The 16,746-nt window shown below is 45.0% G+C and overlaps 8 non-coding genes across 8 annotated transcripts; all 8 read left to right on the top strand.

The window, feature by feature from the left end:
- Nucleotides 1-1,047: 1,047 nt before the first annotated feature.
- Nucleotides 1,048-1,238, top strand: LOC141189103 (U2 spliceosomal RNA). Its single transcript, XR_012263174.1, has one exon. It is a non-coding gene; the product is annotated as a U2 spliceosomal RNA (small nuclear RNA).
- Nucleotides 1,239-2,358: 1,120 nt separating this feature from the next.
- On the top strand, nucleotides 2,359-2,549 carry LOC141185528 (U2 spliceosomal RNA). The gene has a single exon (XR_012260183.1). It is a non-coding gene; the product is annotated as a U2 spliceosomal RNA (small nuclear RNA).
- Nucleotides 2,550-3,670: 1,121 nt separating this feature from the next.
- On the top strand, nucleotides 3,671-3,861 carry LOC141185520 (U2 spliceosomal RNA). The gene has a single exon (XR_012260175.1). It is a non-coding gene; the product is annotated as a U2 spliceosomal RNA (small nuclear RNA).
- Nucleotides 3,862-4,979: 1,118 nt separating this feature from the next.
- LOC141184840 (U2 spliceosomal RNA) lies at nucleotides 4,980-5,170 on the top strand. Its single transcript, XR_012259557.1, has one exon. It is a non-coding gene; the product is annotated as a U2 spliceosomal RNA (small nuclear RNA).
- A 1,120-nt stretch (nucleotides 5,171-6,290) lies between these two features.
- LOC141185518 (U2 spliceosomal RNA) lies at nucleotides 6,291-6,481 on the top strand. The gene has a single exon (XR_012260174.1). It is a non-coding gene; the product is annotated as a U2 spliceosomal RNA (small nuclear RNA).
- Nucleotides 6,482-7,600: 1,119 nt separating this feature from the next.
- Nucleotides 7,601-7,791, top strand: LOC141189102 (U2 spliceosomal RNA). The gene has a single exon (XR_012263173.1). It is a non-coding gene; the product is annotated as a U2 spliceosomal RNA (small nuclear RNA).
- A 6,186-nt stretch (nucleotides 7,792-13,977) lies between these two features.
- LOC141185905 (U2 spliceosomal RNA) lies at nucleotides 13,978-14,167 on the top strand. The gene has a single exon (XR_012260496.1). It is a non-coding gene; the product is annotated as a U2 spliceosomal RNA (small nuclear RNA).
- A 1,756-nt stretch (nucleotides 14,168-15,923) lies between these two features.
- Nucleotides 15,924-16,105, top strand: LOC141185644 (U2 spliceosomal RNA). Its single transcript, XR_012260285.1, has one exon. It is a non-coding gene; the product is annotated as a U2 spliceosomal RNA (small nuclear RNA).
- The last annotated feature ends 641 nt before the right edge of the window (nucleotides 16,106-16,746 follow it).

Below are 16,746 nucleotides of genomic sequence, written 5' to 3'. Positions count from 1 at the left end.
GGATTTTGGGATGGACTCTTTGGCTTTGCTTTTCTTCTCCTCATTGGATTTTTCATGTTAAAAGTTGCAGAAGCCAGATGACAAGCTCATTTTGGTTCAACTTCAGCAACTGTGCATTGCATTGCCATGTAATGTAATGTAATGCAATGCTATCTATCTAGCTCTCCCTCTATACTTCCTTTTGGATAAACAGACATATTAGGCAAGCATTTTGGAGCTTTCACCTAAATAACTACAGGTGATGAGATAAGCTGCACAATATAATTGACCTTTCAGTATATTGTTGCACACACACCATCTATTTAGCAAATGCCCTTGTTATCAACAGCAGCCTTTTAAACTCACCTGAGCTAACAGGTATGTGAGCTGGTTACTCTGCTGCGCTTAAAATTTCTCTTTTGGTTTGCTACATTGCCTTTTCTGAAACGTTGTCTCCCTCTGCTGGAACACTGACTTCTTTCATTTAATGCCTGCAGACTATAAAAGAGAAACCAACCCAAAAAGTTTGGTTGATTAGTCTGTGGCATTCTTTTAAACTGTTGCTTATGGCGGTCTCTGTGAGCTTCTCAGTGACATTCAGCCATCCAGGTATCCCGCCTGCAGTAGACGGAATGTGGCAATGGAACGCTGGCTGCGCGTGTCATAATAGGCTCTGAGCCTTTATATACCTGCGCACAGCAGCAGCCACCTTCAGTCTGCTGCTGGACAGCCAGCAGCAGCAGGAGAGGTAATTAATCAGCAACCCTCCTGCTAAGGGTAGACAGCTGCTTGTTCCACCCCCCCCCCCGCCTTAATTGGTTCTCCTCCCTTCCAACGGTGTTGAGGCGGGTGGGAACAGCCGGGGGTTGAGGGTACTGTGCTAAAAGAGGTGGAGTTATGCAGATCTAAAACGCGTGGATTGCAGCAGCAGCAAGCCGAAAAGTGCAGGCATGTGAGGGATCTAGAGGTTGACAGCATGTCTTCTTAACGGGAGTCCAGGTGGCCATCTCCACAAATGGACTTTTCAGAATCCTTGGGTGGCACCGTAGTCGGAAACCAATTCTGGTTATCGCTTCTCGGCCTTTTGGCTAAGATCAAGTGTAGTATCTGTTCTTATCAGTTTAATATCTGATACGTCCCCTATCTGGGGACCATATATTAAATGGATTTTTAGAACAGGGAGATGGAAAAAGAGCTTGCTCTGTCCACTCCACGCATTGACCTGGTATTGCAGTATCTCCAGGACCGGTGCACCCCTTCTTTAATGCAGTTTCTAAAATCAGAAAGAATTGAATTCAATGCTTTTTGTTCATTTTGCTTGTTTGTCGGATTTTGGGATGGACTCTTTGGCTTTGCTTTTCTTCTCCTCATTGGATTTTTCATGTTAAAAGTTGCAGAAGCCAGATGACAAGCTCATTTTGGTTCAACTTCAGCAACTGTGCATTGCATTGCCATGTAATGTAATGTAATGCAATGCTATCTATCTAGCTCTCCCTCTATACTTCCTTTTGGATAAACAGACATATTAGGCAAGCATTTTGGAGCTTTCACCTAAATAACTACAGGTGGTGAGATAAGCTGCACAATATAATTGACCTTTCAGTATATTGTTGCACACACACCATCTATTTAGCAAATGCCCTTGTTATCAACAGCAGCCTTTTAAACTCACCTGAGCTAACAGGTATGTGAGCTGGTTACTCTGCTGCGCTTAAAATTTCTTTTTTGGTTTGCTACAATGCCTTTTCTGAAACGTTGTCTCCCTCTGCTGGAACACTGACTTCTTTCATTTAATGCCTGCAGACTATAAAAGAGAAACCAACCCAAAAAGTTTGGTTGATTAGTCTGTGGCATTCTTTTAAACTGTTGCTTATGGCGGTCTCTGTGAGCTTCTCAGTGACATTCAGCCATCCAGGTATCCCGCCTGCAGTAGACGGAATGTGGCAATGGAACGCTGGCTGCGCGTGTCATAATAGGCTCTGAGCCTTTATATACCTGCGCACAGCAGCAGCCACCTTCAGTCTGCTGCTGGACAGCCAGCAGCAGCAGCAGCAGGAGAGGTAATTAATCAGCAACCCTCCTGCTAAGGGTAGACAGCTGCTCGTTCCACCCCCCCCCCGCCTTAATTGGTTCTCCTCCCTTCCAACGGTGTTGAGGCGGGTGGGAACAGCCGGGGGTTGAGGGTACTGTGCTAAAAGAGGTGGAGTTATGCAGATCTAAAACGCGTGGATTGCAGCAGCAGCAAGCCGAAAAGTGCAGGCATGTGAGGGATCTAGAGGTTGACAGCATGTCTTCTTAATGGGAGTCCAGGTGGCCATCTCCACAAATGGACTTTTCAGAATCCTTGGGTGGCACCGTAGTCGGAAACCAATTCTGGTTATCGCTTCTCGGCCTTTTGGCTAAGATCAAGTGTAGTATGTGTTCTTATCAGTTTAATATCTGATACGTCCCCTATCTGGGGACCATATATTAAATGGATTTTTAGAACAGGGAGATGGAAAAAGAGCTTGCTCTGTCCACTCCACGCATTGACATGGTATTGCAGTATCTCCAGGACCGGTGCACCCCTTCTTTAATGCAGTTTCTAAAATCAGAAAGAATTGAATTCAATGCTTTTTGTTCATTTTGCTTGTTTGTCGGATTTTGGGATGGACTCTTTGGCTTTGCTTTTCTTCTCCTCATTGGATTTTTCATGTTAAAAGTTGCAGAAGCCAGATGACAAGCTCATTTTGGTTCAACTTCAGCAACTGTGCATTGCATTGCCATGTAATGTAATGTAATGCAATGCTATCTATCTAGCTCTCCCTCTATACTTCCTTTTGGATAAACAGACATATTAGGCAAGCATTTTGGAGCTTTCACCTAAATAACTACAGGTGGTGAGATAAGCTGCACAATATAATTGACCTTTCAGTATATTGTTGCACACACACCATCTATTTAGCAAATGCCCTTGTTATCAACAGCAGCCTTTTAAACTCACCTGAGCTAACAGGTATGTGAGCTGGTTACTCTGCTGCGCTTAAAATTTCTTTTTTGGTTTGCTACAATGCCTTTTCTGAAACGTTGTCTCCCTCTGCTGGAACACTGACTTCTTTCATTTAATGCCTGCAGACTATGAAAGAGAAACCAACCCAAAAAGTTTGGTTGATTAGTCTGTGGCATTCTTTTAAACTGTTGCTTATGGCGGTCTCTGTGAGCTTCTCAGTGACATTCAGCCATCCAGGTATCCCGCCTGCAGTAGACGGAATGTGGCAATGGAACGCTGGCTGCGCGTGTCATAATAGGCTCTGAGCCTTTATATACCTGCGCACAGCAGCAGCCACCTTCAGTCTGCTGCTGGACAGCCAGCAGCAGCAGCAGCAGGAGAGGTAATTAATCAGCAACCCTCCTGCTAAGGGTAGACAGCTGCTCGTTCCACCCCCCCCCCCGCCTTAATTGGTTCTCCTCCCTTCCAACGGTGTTGAGGCGGGTGGGAACAGCCGGGGGTTGAGGGTACTGTGCTAAAAGAGGTGGAGTTATGCAGATCTAAAACGCGTGGATTGCAGCAGCAGCAAGCCGAAAAGTGCAGGCATGTGAGGGATCTAGAGGTTGACAGCATGTCTTCTTAACGGGAGTCCAGGTGGCCATCTCCACAAATGGACTTTTCAGAATCCTTGGGTGGCACCGTAGTCGGAAACCAATTCTGGTTATCGCTTCTCGGGCTTTTGGCTAAGATCAAGTGTAGTATCTGTTCTTATCAGTTTAATATCTGATACGTCCCCTATCTGGGGACCATATATTAAATGGATTTTTAGAACAGGGAGATGGAAAAAGAGCTTGCTCTGTCCACTCCACGCATTGACCTGGTATTGCAGTATCTCCAGGACCGGTGCACCCCTTCTTTAATGCAGTTTCTAAAATCAGAAAGAATTGAATTCAATGCTTTTTGTTCATTTTGCTTGTTTGTCGGATTTTGGGATGGACTCTTTGGCTTTGCTTTTCTTCTCCTCATTGGATTTTTCATGTTAAAAGTTGCAGAAGCCAGATGACAAGCTCATTTTGGTTCAACTTCAGCAACTGTGCATTGCATTGCCATGTAATGTAATGTAATGCAATGCTATCTATCTAGCTCTCCCTCTATACTTCCTTTTGGATAAACAGACATATTAGGCAAGCATTTTGGAGCTTTCACCTAAATAACTACAGGTGGTGAGATAAGCTGCACAATATAATTGACCTTTCAGTATATTGTTGCACACACACCATCTATTTAGCAAATGCCCTTGTTATCAACAGCAGCCTTTTAAACTCACCTGAGCTAACAGGTATGTGAGCTGGTTACTCTGCTGCGCTTAAAATTTCTTTTTTGGTTTGCTACAATGCCTTTTCTGAAACGTTGTCTCCCTCTGCTGGAACACTGACTTCTTTCATTAAATGCCTGCAGACTATAAAAGAGAAACCAACCCAAAAAGTTTGGTTGATTAGTCTGTGGCATTCTTTTAAACTGTTGCTTATGGCGGTCTCTGTGAGCTTCTCAGTGACATTCAGCCATCCAGGTATCCCGCCTGCAGTAGACGGAATGTGGCAATGGAACGCTGGCTGCGCGTGTCATAATAGGCTCTGAGCCTTTATATACCTGCGCACAGCAGCAGCCACCTTCAGTCTGCTGCTGGACAGCCAGCAGCAGCAGCAGGAGAGGTAATTAATCAGCAACCCTCCTGCTAAGGGTAGACAGCTGCTCGTTCCACCCCCCCCCCCGCCTTAATTGGTTCTCCTCCCTTCCAACGGTGTTGAGGCGGGTGGGAACAGCCGGGGGTTGAGGGTACTGTGCTAAAAGAGGTGGAGTTATGCAGATCTAAAACGCGTGGATTGCAGCAGCAGCAAGCCGAAAAGTGCAGGCATGTGAGGGATCTAGAGGTTGACAGCATGTCTTCTTAACGGGAGTCCAGGTGGCCATCTCCACAAATGGACTTTTCAGAATCCTTGGGTGGCACCGTAGTCGGAAACCAATTCTGGTTATCGCTTCTCGGCCTTTTGGCTAAGATCAAGTGTAGTATCTGTTCTTATCAGTTTAATATCTGATACGTCCCCTATCTGGGGACCATATATTAAATGGATTTTTAGAACAGGGAGATGGAAAAAGAGCTTGCTCTGTCCACTCCACGCATTGACATGGTATTGCAGTATCTCCAGGACCGGTGCACCCCTTCTTTAATGCAGTTTCTAAAATCAGAAAGAATTGAATTCAATGCTTTTTGTTCATTTTGCTTGTTTGTCGGATTTTGGGATGGACTCTTTGGCTTTGCTTTTCTTCTCCTCATTGGATTTTTCATGTTAAAAGTTGCAGAAGCCAGATGACAAGCTCATTTTGGTTCAACTTCAGCAACTGTGCATTGCATTGCCATGTAATGTAATGTAATGCAATGCTATCTATCTAGCTCTCCCTCTATACTTCCTTTTGGATAAACAGACATATTAGGCAAGCATTTTGGAGCTTTCACCTAAATAACTACAGGTGGTGAGATAAGCTGCACAATATAATTGACCTTTCAGTATATTGTTGCACACACACCATCTATTTAGCAAATGCCCTTGTTATCAACAGCAGCCTTTTAAACTCACCTGAGCTAACAGGTATGTGAGCTGGTTACTCTGCTGCGCTTAAAATTTCTTTTTTGGTTTGCTACAATGCCTTTTCTGAAACGTTGTCTCCCTCTGCTGGAACACTGACTTCTTTCATTTAATGCCTGCAGACTATGAAAGAGAAACCAACCCAAAAAGTTTGGTTGATTAGTCTGTGGCATTCTTTTAAACTGTTGCTTATGGCGGTCTCTGTGAGCTTCTCAGTGACATTCAGCCATCCAGGTATCCCGCCTGCAGTAGACGGAATGTGGCAATGGAACGCTGGCTGCGCGTGTCATAATAGGCTCTGAGCCTTTATATACCTGCGCACAGCAGCAGCCACCTTCAGTCTGCTGCTGGACAGCCAGCAGCAGCAGCAGCAGGAGAGGTAATTAATCAGCAACCCTCCTGCTAAGGGTAGACAGCTGCTCGTTCCACCCCCCCCCCGCCTTAATTGGTTCTCCTCCCTTCCAACGGTGTTGAGGCGGGTGGGAACAGCCGGGGGTTGAGGGTACTGTGCTAAAAGAGGTGGAGTTATGCAGATCTAAAACGCGTGGATTGCAGCAGCAGCAAGCCGAAAAGTGCAGGCATGTGAGGGATCTAGAGGTTGACAGCATGTCTTCTTAACGGGAGTCCAGGTGGCCATCTCCACAAATGGACTTTTCAGAATCCTTGGGTGGCACCGTAGTCGGAAACCAATTCTGGTTATCGCTTCTCGGGCTTTTGGCTAAGATCAAGTGTAGTATCTGTTCTTATCAGTTTAATATCTGATACGTCCCCTATCTGGGGACCATATATTAAATGGATTTTTAGAACAGGGAGATGGAAAAAGAGCTTGCTCTGTCCACTCCACGCATTGACCTGGTATTGCAGTATCTCCAGGACCGGTGCACCCCTTCTTTAATGCAGTTTCTAAAATCAGAAAGAATTGAATTCAATGCTTTTTGTTCATTTTGCTTGTTTGTCGGATTTTGGGATGGACTCTTTGGCTTTGCTTTTCTTCTCCTCATTGGATTTTTCATGTTAAAAGTTGCAGAAGCCAGATGACAAGCTCATTTTGGTTCAACTTCAGCAACTGTGCATTGCATTGCCATGTAATGTAATGTAATGCAATGCTATCTATCTAGCTCTCCCTCTATACTTCCTTTTGGATAAACAGACATATTAGGCAAGCATTTTGGAGCTTTCACCTAAATAACTACAGGTGGTGAGATAAGCTGCACAATATAATTGACCTTTCAGTATATTGTTGCACACACACCATCTATTTAGCAAATGCCCTTGTTATCAACAGCAGCCTTTTAAACTCACCTGAGCTAACAGGTATGTGAGCTGGTTACTCTGCTGCGCTTAAAATTTCTTTTTTGGTTTGCTACAATGCCTTTTCTGAAACGTTGTCTCCCTCTGCTGGAACACTGACTTCTTTCATTAAATGCCTGCAGACTATAAAAGAGAAACCAACCCAAAAAGTTTGGTTGATTAGTCTGTGGCATTCTTTTAAACTGTTGCTTATGGCGGTCTCTGTGAGCTTCTCAGTGACATTCAGCCATCCAGGTATCCCGCCTGCAGTAGACGGAATGTGGCAATGGAACGCTGGCTGCGCGTGTCATAATAGGCTCTGAGCCTTTATATACCTGCGCACAGCAGCAGCCACCTTCAGTCTGCTGCTGGACAGCCAGCAGCAGCAGCAGGAGAGGTAATTAATCAGCAACCCTCCTGCTAAGGGTAGACAGCTGCTCGTTCCACCCCCCCCCCCCGCCTTAATTGGTTCTCCTCCCTTCCAACGGTGTTGAGGCGGGTGGGAACAGCCGGGGGTTGAGGGTACTGTGCTAAAAGAGGTGGAGTTATGCAGATCTAAAACGCGTGGATTGCAGCAGCAGCAAGCCGAAAAGTGCAGGCATGTGAGGGATCTAGAGGTTGACAGCATGTCTTCTTAACGGGAGTCCAGGTGGCCATCTCCACAAATGGACTTTTCAGAATCCTTGGGTGGCACCGTAGTCGGAAACCAATTCTGGTTATCGCTTCTCGGCCTTTTGGCTAAGATCAAGTGTAGTATCTGTTCTTATCAGTTTAATATCTGATACGTCCCCTATCTGGGGACCATATATTAAATGGATTTTTAGAACAGGGAGATGGAAAAAGAGCTTGCTCTGTCCACTCCACGCATTGACCTGGTATTGCAGTATCTCCAGGACCGGTGCACCCCTTCTTTAATGCAGTTTCTAAAATCAGAAAGAATTGAATTCAATGCTTTTTGTTCATTTTGCTTGTTTGTCGGATTTTGGGATGGACTCTTTGGCTTTGCTTTTCTTCTCCTCATTGGATTTTTCATGTTAAAAGTTGCAGAAGCCAGATGACAAGCTCATTTTGGTTCAACTTCAGCAACTGTGCATTGCATTGCCATGTAATGTAATGTAATGCAATGCTATCTATCTAGCTCTCCCTCTATACTTCCTTTTGGATAAACAGACATATTAGGCAAGCATTTTGGAGCTTTCACCTAAATAACTACAGGTGGTGAGATAAGCTGCACAATATAATTGACCTTTCAGTATATTGTTGCACACACACCATCTATTTAGCAAATGCCCTTGTTATCAACAGCAGCCTTTTAAACTCACCTGAGCTAACAGGTATGTGAGCTGGTTACTCTGCTGCGCTTAAAATTTCTTTTTTGGTTTGCTACAATGCCTTTTCTGAAACGTTGTCTCCCTCTGCTGGAACACTGACTTCTTTCATTTAATGCCTGCAGACTATAAAAGAGAAACCAACCCAAAAAGTTTGGTTGATTAGTCTGTGGCATTCTTTTAAACTGTTGCTTATGGCGGTCTCTGTGAGCTTCTCAGTGACATTCAGCCATCCAGGTATCCCGCCTGCAGTAGACGGAATGTGGCAATGGAACGCTGGCTGCGCGTGTCATAATAGGCTCTGAGCCTTTATATACCTGCGCACAGCAGCAGCCACCTTCAGTCTGCTGCTGGACAGCCAGCAGCAGCAGCAGCAGCAGGAGAGGTAATTAATCAGCAACCCTCCTGCTAAGGGTAGACAGCTGCTCGTTCCACCCCCCCCCTCCCGCCTTAATTGGTTCTCCTCCCTTCCAACGGTGTTGAGGCGGGTGGGAACAGCTGGGGGTTGAGGGTACTGTGCTAAAAGAGGTGGAGTTATGCAGATCTAAAACGCGTGGATTGCAGCAGCAGCAAGCCGAAAAGTGCAGGCATGTGAGGGATCTAGAGGTTGACAGCATGTCTTCTTAACGGGAGTCCAGGTGGCCATCTCCACAAATGGACTTTTCAGAATCCTTGGGTGGCACCGTAGTCGGAAACCAATTCTGGTTATCGCTTCTCGGCCTTTTGGCACGATCTATCAGGTTTACCTGTGTGGTCTTGCCTGTGAGGTGCTCTTGGTACCCTTTCTCTCGGCCTGGGGGGATCGTTCCTCTTCGGAGGGACTTAACCCCCCTGCTGCTATTGGGAGGAAGGATTAGTCCGGGAGCAACGGGAAGGGATCCCATGAAGGCTTGCGCTTTTCAGAGAGAAGAGTCGGTACGTTCCTGAGTGAAGGATGCCGGCAACGCTCACATATTCATCGGGTGATGCCCGGATGCGGAACACCGTGAGGATTGAAGTTGGAGCAGCATCGAGGATGGAAAAGAATTTGGACTACATCTGCCATAGGATTCTTCTTGGAGTTCTGGAGTTTCGGCGGGAAGACATATTCTGCTTCCAGGACAACGAGTACAAGGGGACATACACCATCACCTTCAAGAGCCAGGGATGCTGTCAGCAACTCGTACAAAAGGTAAACGAGAAAAACTACTTAGATGAATTGGATGGACTAACCTTTTGTCTCTTGTATGCTTATGACGAGATCCCCATCGTGGTGCATTTCCCGAACCCCTTTGTGGAAGCTGCAGACATCTCGACCTACCTTACCCGCTATTGTGATGATCTGAGATACCTGGGTACTGTGAAGAACGCGGTAGGCTTCTGGTGCGGCAAGAGAAGGTATATGGCCCGTCTAAAGAGGGACCTTAGTGGAGTGGGAGGAATGCTACACCCTCCCTCAACCTTCGTAATCGGTAAGAGCAGAGGCTACTTATTTTATCCTGGAATGCCAGTATGTTGCAGGAACTGTGGACAAATGGGTCATACCCAAACGTCCTGCACGGGCAGGAAAGTAGACCGCTGCAATAATTGCAGCTGTTACGGACATTTAATGAAGGACTGTCCCGCTGGGAGGAAATGTAATCTCTGCGGTGAGGCGGGGCACATGTTCCGAGGATGCCCCAAAAGGACCAGGACCAGGACCTACGCAGAAGCTGCATCTTCTGAAGCTGAGCCGATGCGCCCACCGGTCTTCACTGGCAGGCCGGCGTCGGAGGGCGGTTCGAAGGGCGAGAAGGCTGGGATGGAGCAGGGAGCCGGAGGCCCCTCTGGGGCGGCACCTGCATCGAAGTCCCTTAACGATGGGCGGACCTCGCATGGACCGGAGCGGGGGGGGTCCTCCTTCTGGGAGGGTATCCTCCGTATCGATGGTTCCCGATACCGATCCTGTTGGGCTGGAGGGTGGTGCCCCTGTGCGGTTGGCTACAGGGGACCACGCAGCGATGGCCTCAGGATCTTCCAGGGCGATTAGCCAGCCAGATGAGGGGGCTTTGCTTCTAGGTGGCGAACATCAGGAAATCTGTGTTGCTGATCTTGTCCTGATGGACCAGTCTCCCCCCCTGGAGGAGGTGGAGGAAGAGGAGGACTGCACCAGTGACTTAGTGGAGTCTGCCCCGAAAAAGAGACGGAATGTCGAAGCCCCAGCGTCTCCTGGAATGTGGCTGGGAACCGTGACCTACGAGGGGGCAACCGCCGGCTCACAGAATATCGAGTCGTTTGGGTCCTCTAGCCCGGATGTCCTGGAGCAATTTGATATACAGGGCTTTGAGTCAGGTGTCCTCATGGAAGATCCACCACCCTGACCTATGAATGCCCACATTAAGACTTGTCTCACTGAATGTGAGGTCATTAAAGAGCCCAGTTCGTAGGGCTGCTCTATTCAAGTATTTAGAAACCACTGACTTTGACATATGTTTATTACAGGAATGCGGGATACAACATGCACTAAATTATAATGATATCAAGACAGATTGGAGACTGGGGCCCTCCATCTGGTCTGGCTCCAATGACAACAAGTCAGCGGGGGTGGGCTTCCTCTGTCGTGGGAGAAATATTACTATAAATGCTGTCACAGAAATAGTACCAGGCAGAGTGGTTTTAGTGCATTTTAAATTTAATGGTTTTACCCTACGTGTAATGAATATTTATGCTCCCCCTGATAAGCAAGAGAGAATTAATTTATTTGGGATATTGCCATTGTACTGTACTGGGTCATCTCCCCTGATCGTAGGGGGTGATTTTAATTGTCTTTGTGCTAGTGAACAACGAGCAGGGGGTGACCCTTTACGCAAATTGGATAAGTCATGTCATCTATTGAAAGATTTTATAACTGATTTTAAATTATGCGATGCGTGGAGGTCACTCCTGCCGACGGACCCTGGTTATACGTGGTCCGGAAGAGGGGTGTCCTCCAGGATCGATTTTATTTTCCTATCAGATGATTTTAACCCTGTAAAATGTGTTTTAACATCAAATATATTTTCTGACCATAAGGGCTTGGAGGTGCATCTAGAATATCGGGATGAACAGAGGGTCAACAGGGGCCTCTGGCGTCTAAGTACATACCTGCTGGAGGACCCTCTGATTCGACAAGACTTTGGTAAAGCCTATCAAGCCTGGCGGCGACAAAAACCTTCTGATGCCCCTATGGCAACCTGGTGGGAAAATTTGAAAAAAAAAGTCAGAATGTTTTTTATAAAAGCAGGGAGACGTAAAGCTAGAGAGAAAAAAAGATGTTTTAGTGATCTTAACACCAAACTACAAACACTTTTTAAATTCAAAGAGCTAGGGGTGGAGGTGGGAGATGATATTGCTAGCCTAAAAACTGAAATTCAGAACTGCATAGACACAAAGGGGAAAGAGATTATTTTTAACTCTAGAGTGCAGCACTTGGAGGAGGGGGAGAAGTGCTCTCGCTTCTTCTTCAAAAAAGTCATGGATAAAAGAGAAGTGATCACAAATCTAGAGGGTGAAACATCTATGCAGGGAATGTTGAATGCTACTTTTAACTTTTATAAGCATCTTTTTAGTAAAAAGTGTATAGATGAGTCCTTTTTATCTGATGCTCTTAATGATCTCGATTTTAAGTTAAATTTTACAGACCAGGAGTTTTAGAACGCGATATTGTTTTAGAGGAATTATTTTATGTTTTTAAAAGTTTCTCTAAGGGTAAAGCACCTGGGTGTGACGGACTACCTGTAGAGTTTTACCTTACTTTTTGGGACATTTTAAAAGAGGACCTTTTTATGCTTTTTAAAGAAGTTTTTATTTGTGAACAGTTGCCATTTTCGTGGAGGAGAGGAGTGGTGTCTTTGATATATAAAAAAGGTGACCGCAGTACTCTAGCGAATTGGAGACCCATAACTCTCCTAAATGTTGATTACAAGGTACTTGCTAAGGTGGTTGCAGACCGGCTCAGGAGTGTCATTGCCAAACTAATCCAGCCTGAGCAGGTTTGTAGTGTACCAGGCAGAAGTATTTCAGAGGTTTTAAACGTATTAAGGGATGTAATTTGGTATTCCAGAGACCGGGGTCAAAATGTAGCTCTTTTAGCCCTAGATTTTGAAAAAGCTTTCGATAGAGTCTCTCATAGATTTCTTTTTAGAGTTTTAAAAAGAATGGGTATCCCTAATATGCTTTTAAATTGTATTAAGATTTTATATAAAAATTGTTTTAGTCAAATTTCTCTTAATGGCTTTTTAACAGATGGAGTTCCCCTTGAGTCCGGAGTGAAGCAGGGATGCCCCTTGTCGCCCATCCTGTTCATCTGCGCCATGGAGCCCCTGCTGAGCGCAATAAGGAAAGACAAAGTGATTAGAGGGGTTCCTGTTCCAGGCGGAGGTGGCAGTGATGTGAGAGTCTTTGGCTACATGGATGACGTGACGGTTGTGTGCGTGGACCCTGCTTCCCTCCGGAGGGCGGTGTTGCGCATTGATTTTTTTTCCCAGGCATCCGGTTTTAAACTTAATTTAAATAAATCTGAATGTCTGACTTTGGGATCCTGGGACACCGCCCAACTCCCGCAGCTCACTATAAAACGAGACAATGTAAAAATTCTTGGAGTTGTTTTTAACGAGGAGAATGTGGGAACTCAAAGCTGGGAGAATGTCATAGAAAAAATGTCAAAGAAAATATCATTTTGGGGTTTGAGGTCCCTAACAATGGAGGGGAAAATTTTAATTATAAAATCAGTGTTGTTACCCCTCATACTGTATATAGCTATGGTGTACCCCCCCTCTGATGTTTTAATTAAAAAAATGACTAGGATGATCTTTATGTTTTTATGGAACTCCAAAATGGAAAAATTAAGGCGAGAAATAATGAGGAAGAATAAAATGAACGGCGGAAGGGATGTCCCCGACTTACATATTTATTTGTATTTAAATTATTTCTGCTTTTGTTTCAAACATTTTAATGGTAATAGTGCGCTAAGTTATTTTTTAAAATATACTTGTGGGATGATTTTTAAAAGATGGTTTAAGTTGTCGTTGAATTCCCCTGTTTTACTATGCCCCCCCAAACACCAAGCAATCTTAGAAAAGACTGTTCGATTTTATAGCCTTGGTGATTTTAATATGGACATTTTTAAAGACCGCAAGAAGCTTTTATCTTTTCTGAGGAGGAATGAAGATGTGACCCCCATAGTAAATTTCTCAGAAGAGAGATCGAAGCAAGTTTGGAAGAATGTCTTCGGGAAATTCTTAGCAAATGGACATAAGGACATCGCATGGATGGTGGTCCACCAGTGCCTCCCCACCAGAGAGTTTCAACACAGGAGAGGCCTGGTGGCCAGAGCCAAATGCCCCAGAGACTCATGTGTTAATGACGAAACCACCTTGCACCTTATGTGGAATTGCCCATTTGCACAGGAACTTTGGCACAAAGTTGGGATTCTTTTAAAATGGACTTGCGGTTTAAGAGATTTTAACCATGAATATGTTTTATATGGCCTTTTTAAATGTCCGACCCCTCAACAGTATTGTATATGTTGGTGTATGATTAACTGTTTTAAAGACGCCCTTTGGAAGGCACGCAATATTTTACTTTTTAAACGTGATGCTATTTCTGTGAAGGATTGTCTTAAAATTGCTTTTAGCCAGATGTATATTTATTACTTGAGGGATGTCAAATGTATTGGGAGGAGGGATGCTAATCGTATATGGGGTTTTTATGGGTGGAATTCTGTGTTTTAATAATGTACTGTTTGTGTTGTTGTTTTTGATTGTAAACCATCTTTTACGCACTTAATAAATTATGTTGAAACCTGATCTGTTCTTATCAGTTTAATATCTGATACGTCCCCTATCTGGGGACCATATATTAAATGGATTTTTAGAACAGGGAGATGGAAAAAGAGCTTGCTCTGTCCACTCCACGCATTGACCTGGTATTGCAGAATCTCCAGGACCGGTGCACCCCTTCTTTAATGCAGTTTCTAAAATCAGAAAGAATTGAATTCAATGCTTTTTGTTCATTTTGCTTGTTTGTCGGATTTTGGGATGGACTCTTTGGCTTTGCTTTTCTTCTCCTCATTGGATTTTTCATGTTAAAAGTTGCAGAAGCCAGATGACAAGCTCATTTTGGTTCAACTTCAGCAACTGTGCATTGCATTGCCATGTAATGTAATGTAATGCAATGCTATCTATCTAGCTCTCCCTCTATACTTCCTTTTGGATAAACAGACATATTAGGCAAGCATTTTGGAGCTTTCACCTAAATAACTACAGGTGGTGAGATAAGCTGCACAATATAATTGACCTTTCAGTATATTGTTGCACACACACCATCTATTTAGCAAATGCCCTTGTTATCAACAGCAGCCTTTTAAACTCACCTGAGCTAACAGGTATGTGAGCTGGTTACTCTGCTGCGCTTAAAATTTCTTTTTTGGTTTGCTACAATGCCTTTTCTGAAACGTTGTCTCCCTCTGCTGGAACACTGACTTCTTTCATTTAATGCCTGCAGACTATAAAAGAGAAACCAACCCAAAAAGTTTGGTTGATTAGTCTGTGGCATTCTTTTAAACTGTTGCTTATGGCGGTCTCTGTGAGCTTCTCAGTGACATTCAGCCATCCAGGTATCCCGCCTGCAGTAGACGGAATGTGGCAATGGAACGCTGGCTGCGCGTGTCATAATAGGCTCTGAGCCTTTATATACCTGCGCACAGCAGCAGCCACCTTCAGTCTGCTGCTGGACAGCCAGCAGCAGCAGCAGGAGAGGTAATTAATCAGCAACCCTCCTGCTAAGGGTAGACAGCTGCTCGTTCCACCCCCCCCCCGCCTTAATTGGTTCTCCTCCCTTCCAACGGTGTTGAGGCGGGTGGGAACAGCCGGGGGTTGAGGGTACTGTGCTAAAAGAGGTGGAGTTATGCAGATCTAAAACGCGTGGATTGCAGCAGCAGCAAGCCGAAAAGTGCAGGCATGTGAGGGATCTAGAGGTTGACAGCATGTCTTCTTAACGGGAGTCCAGGTGGCCATCTCCACAAATGGACTTTTCAGAATCCTTGGGTGGCACCGTAGTCGGAAACCAATTCTGGTTATCGCTTCTCGGCCTTTTCGCTAAGATCAAGTGTAGTATCATTTGAAAAGGCAGTTTTGTCCTTGGGCTGCCCTAGTAAATTGATGCATATTACACACTGGTTTGGTGCACTTGTTAGTATGCCAGGTGGCTCATAGAGTTATCTGATGGAAAACATGGCCCTCCAGTATCGAAGTCACTAGTTTGGGTAAGTGTGAGGGCTTTGGAGCAATGTGCCCCAGGAGTAGGCGCCCTGGTGGGAGTCCAAGCTTACTGGGACTGGGAACCCCAGAAAGACTTGGTTTCGTAGCACGCCGCACCTTTGCCAATCATACTTTCTGAGCAACCCCCCCTATTCCTGGCTCCGGGCTAGGAAGGGGAATTTTTATAAACCCGGTCGGAGGTCCGGTCAGCTTTGGGCTGAGAAACCAACACAGGCTCCAGCTCCACTAGGGTGGCAGCCTAGATGGAAGCTGGGAGCACGAAAACGGCTCTTCTCCGGCTTCGGCTAGGGAGAGCATCGGAGATCCCTGACCCTCGCTGAGGCCTTCTGGCTCGGAGGGATGGGGATGGTTTATTGGGGACCCTCTCCTCCGGGAAGGGTCCACATGAATCCTCGCCTCGTGCGCTGTTTTGGTGTGACTTCGGTCACATTTTTCAGTGCCTTGGATGCAGCTTCAATCAAAAAATCTGTTCTTATCAGTTTAATATCTGATACGTCCCCTATCTGGGGACCATATATTAAATGGATTTTTAGAACAGGGAGATGGAAAAAGAGCTTGCTCTGTCCACTCCACGCATTGACCTGGTATTGCAGTATCTCCAGGACCGGTGCACCCCTTCTTTAATGCAGTTTCTAAAATCAGAAAGAATTGAATTCAATGCTTTTTGTTCATTTTGCTTGTTTGTCGGATTTTGGGATGGACTCTTTGGCTTTGCTTTTCTTCTCCTCATTGGATTTTTCATGTTAAAAGTTGCAGAAGCCAGATGACAAGCTCATTTTGGTTCAACTTCAGCAACTGTGCATTGCATTGCCATGTAATGTAATGTAATGCAATGCTATCTATCTAGCTCTCCCTCTATACTTCCTTTTGGATAAACAGACATATTAGGCAAGCATTTTGGAGCTTTCACCTAAATAACTACAGGTGGTGAGATAAGCTGCACAATATAATTGACCTTTCAGTATATTGTTGCACACACACCATCTATTTAGCAAATGCCCTTGTTATCAACAGCAGCCTTTTAAACTCACCTGAGCTAACAGGTATGTGAGCTGGTTACTCTGCTGCGCTTAAAATTTCTTTTTTGGTTTGCTACAATGCCTTTTCTGAAACGTTGTCTCCCTCTGCTGGAACACTGACTTCTTTCATTTAATGCCTGCAGACTATAAAAGAGAAACCAACACAAAAAGTTTGGTTGATTAGTCTGTGGCATTCTTTTAAACTGTTGCTTATGGCGGTCTCTGTGAGCTTCTCAGTGA

Source organism: Phyllobates terribilis, unplaced genomic scaffold (assembly GCF_046119375.1).
Source record: "Phyllobates terribilis strain yellow unplaced genomic scaffold, ASM4611937v1 Scaffold_40__1_contigs__length_11209783, whole genome shotgun sequence".
Taxonomy (NCBI): Eukaryota; Metazoa; Chordata; class Amphibia; order Anura; family Dendrobatidae; genus Phyllobates; species Phyllobates terribilis.
Note: the sequence above shows the minus strand (reverse complement) of the source record. Positions and strands in the feature narration are given on the sequence as shown.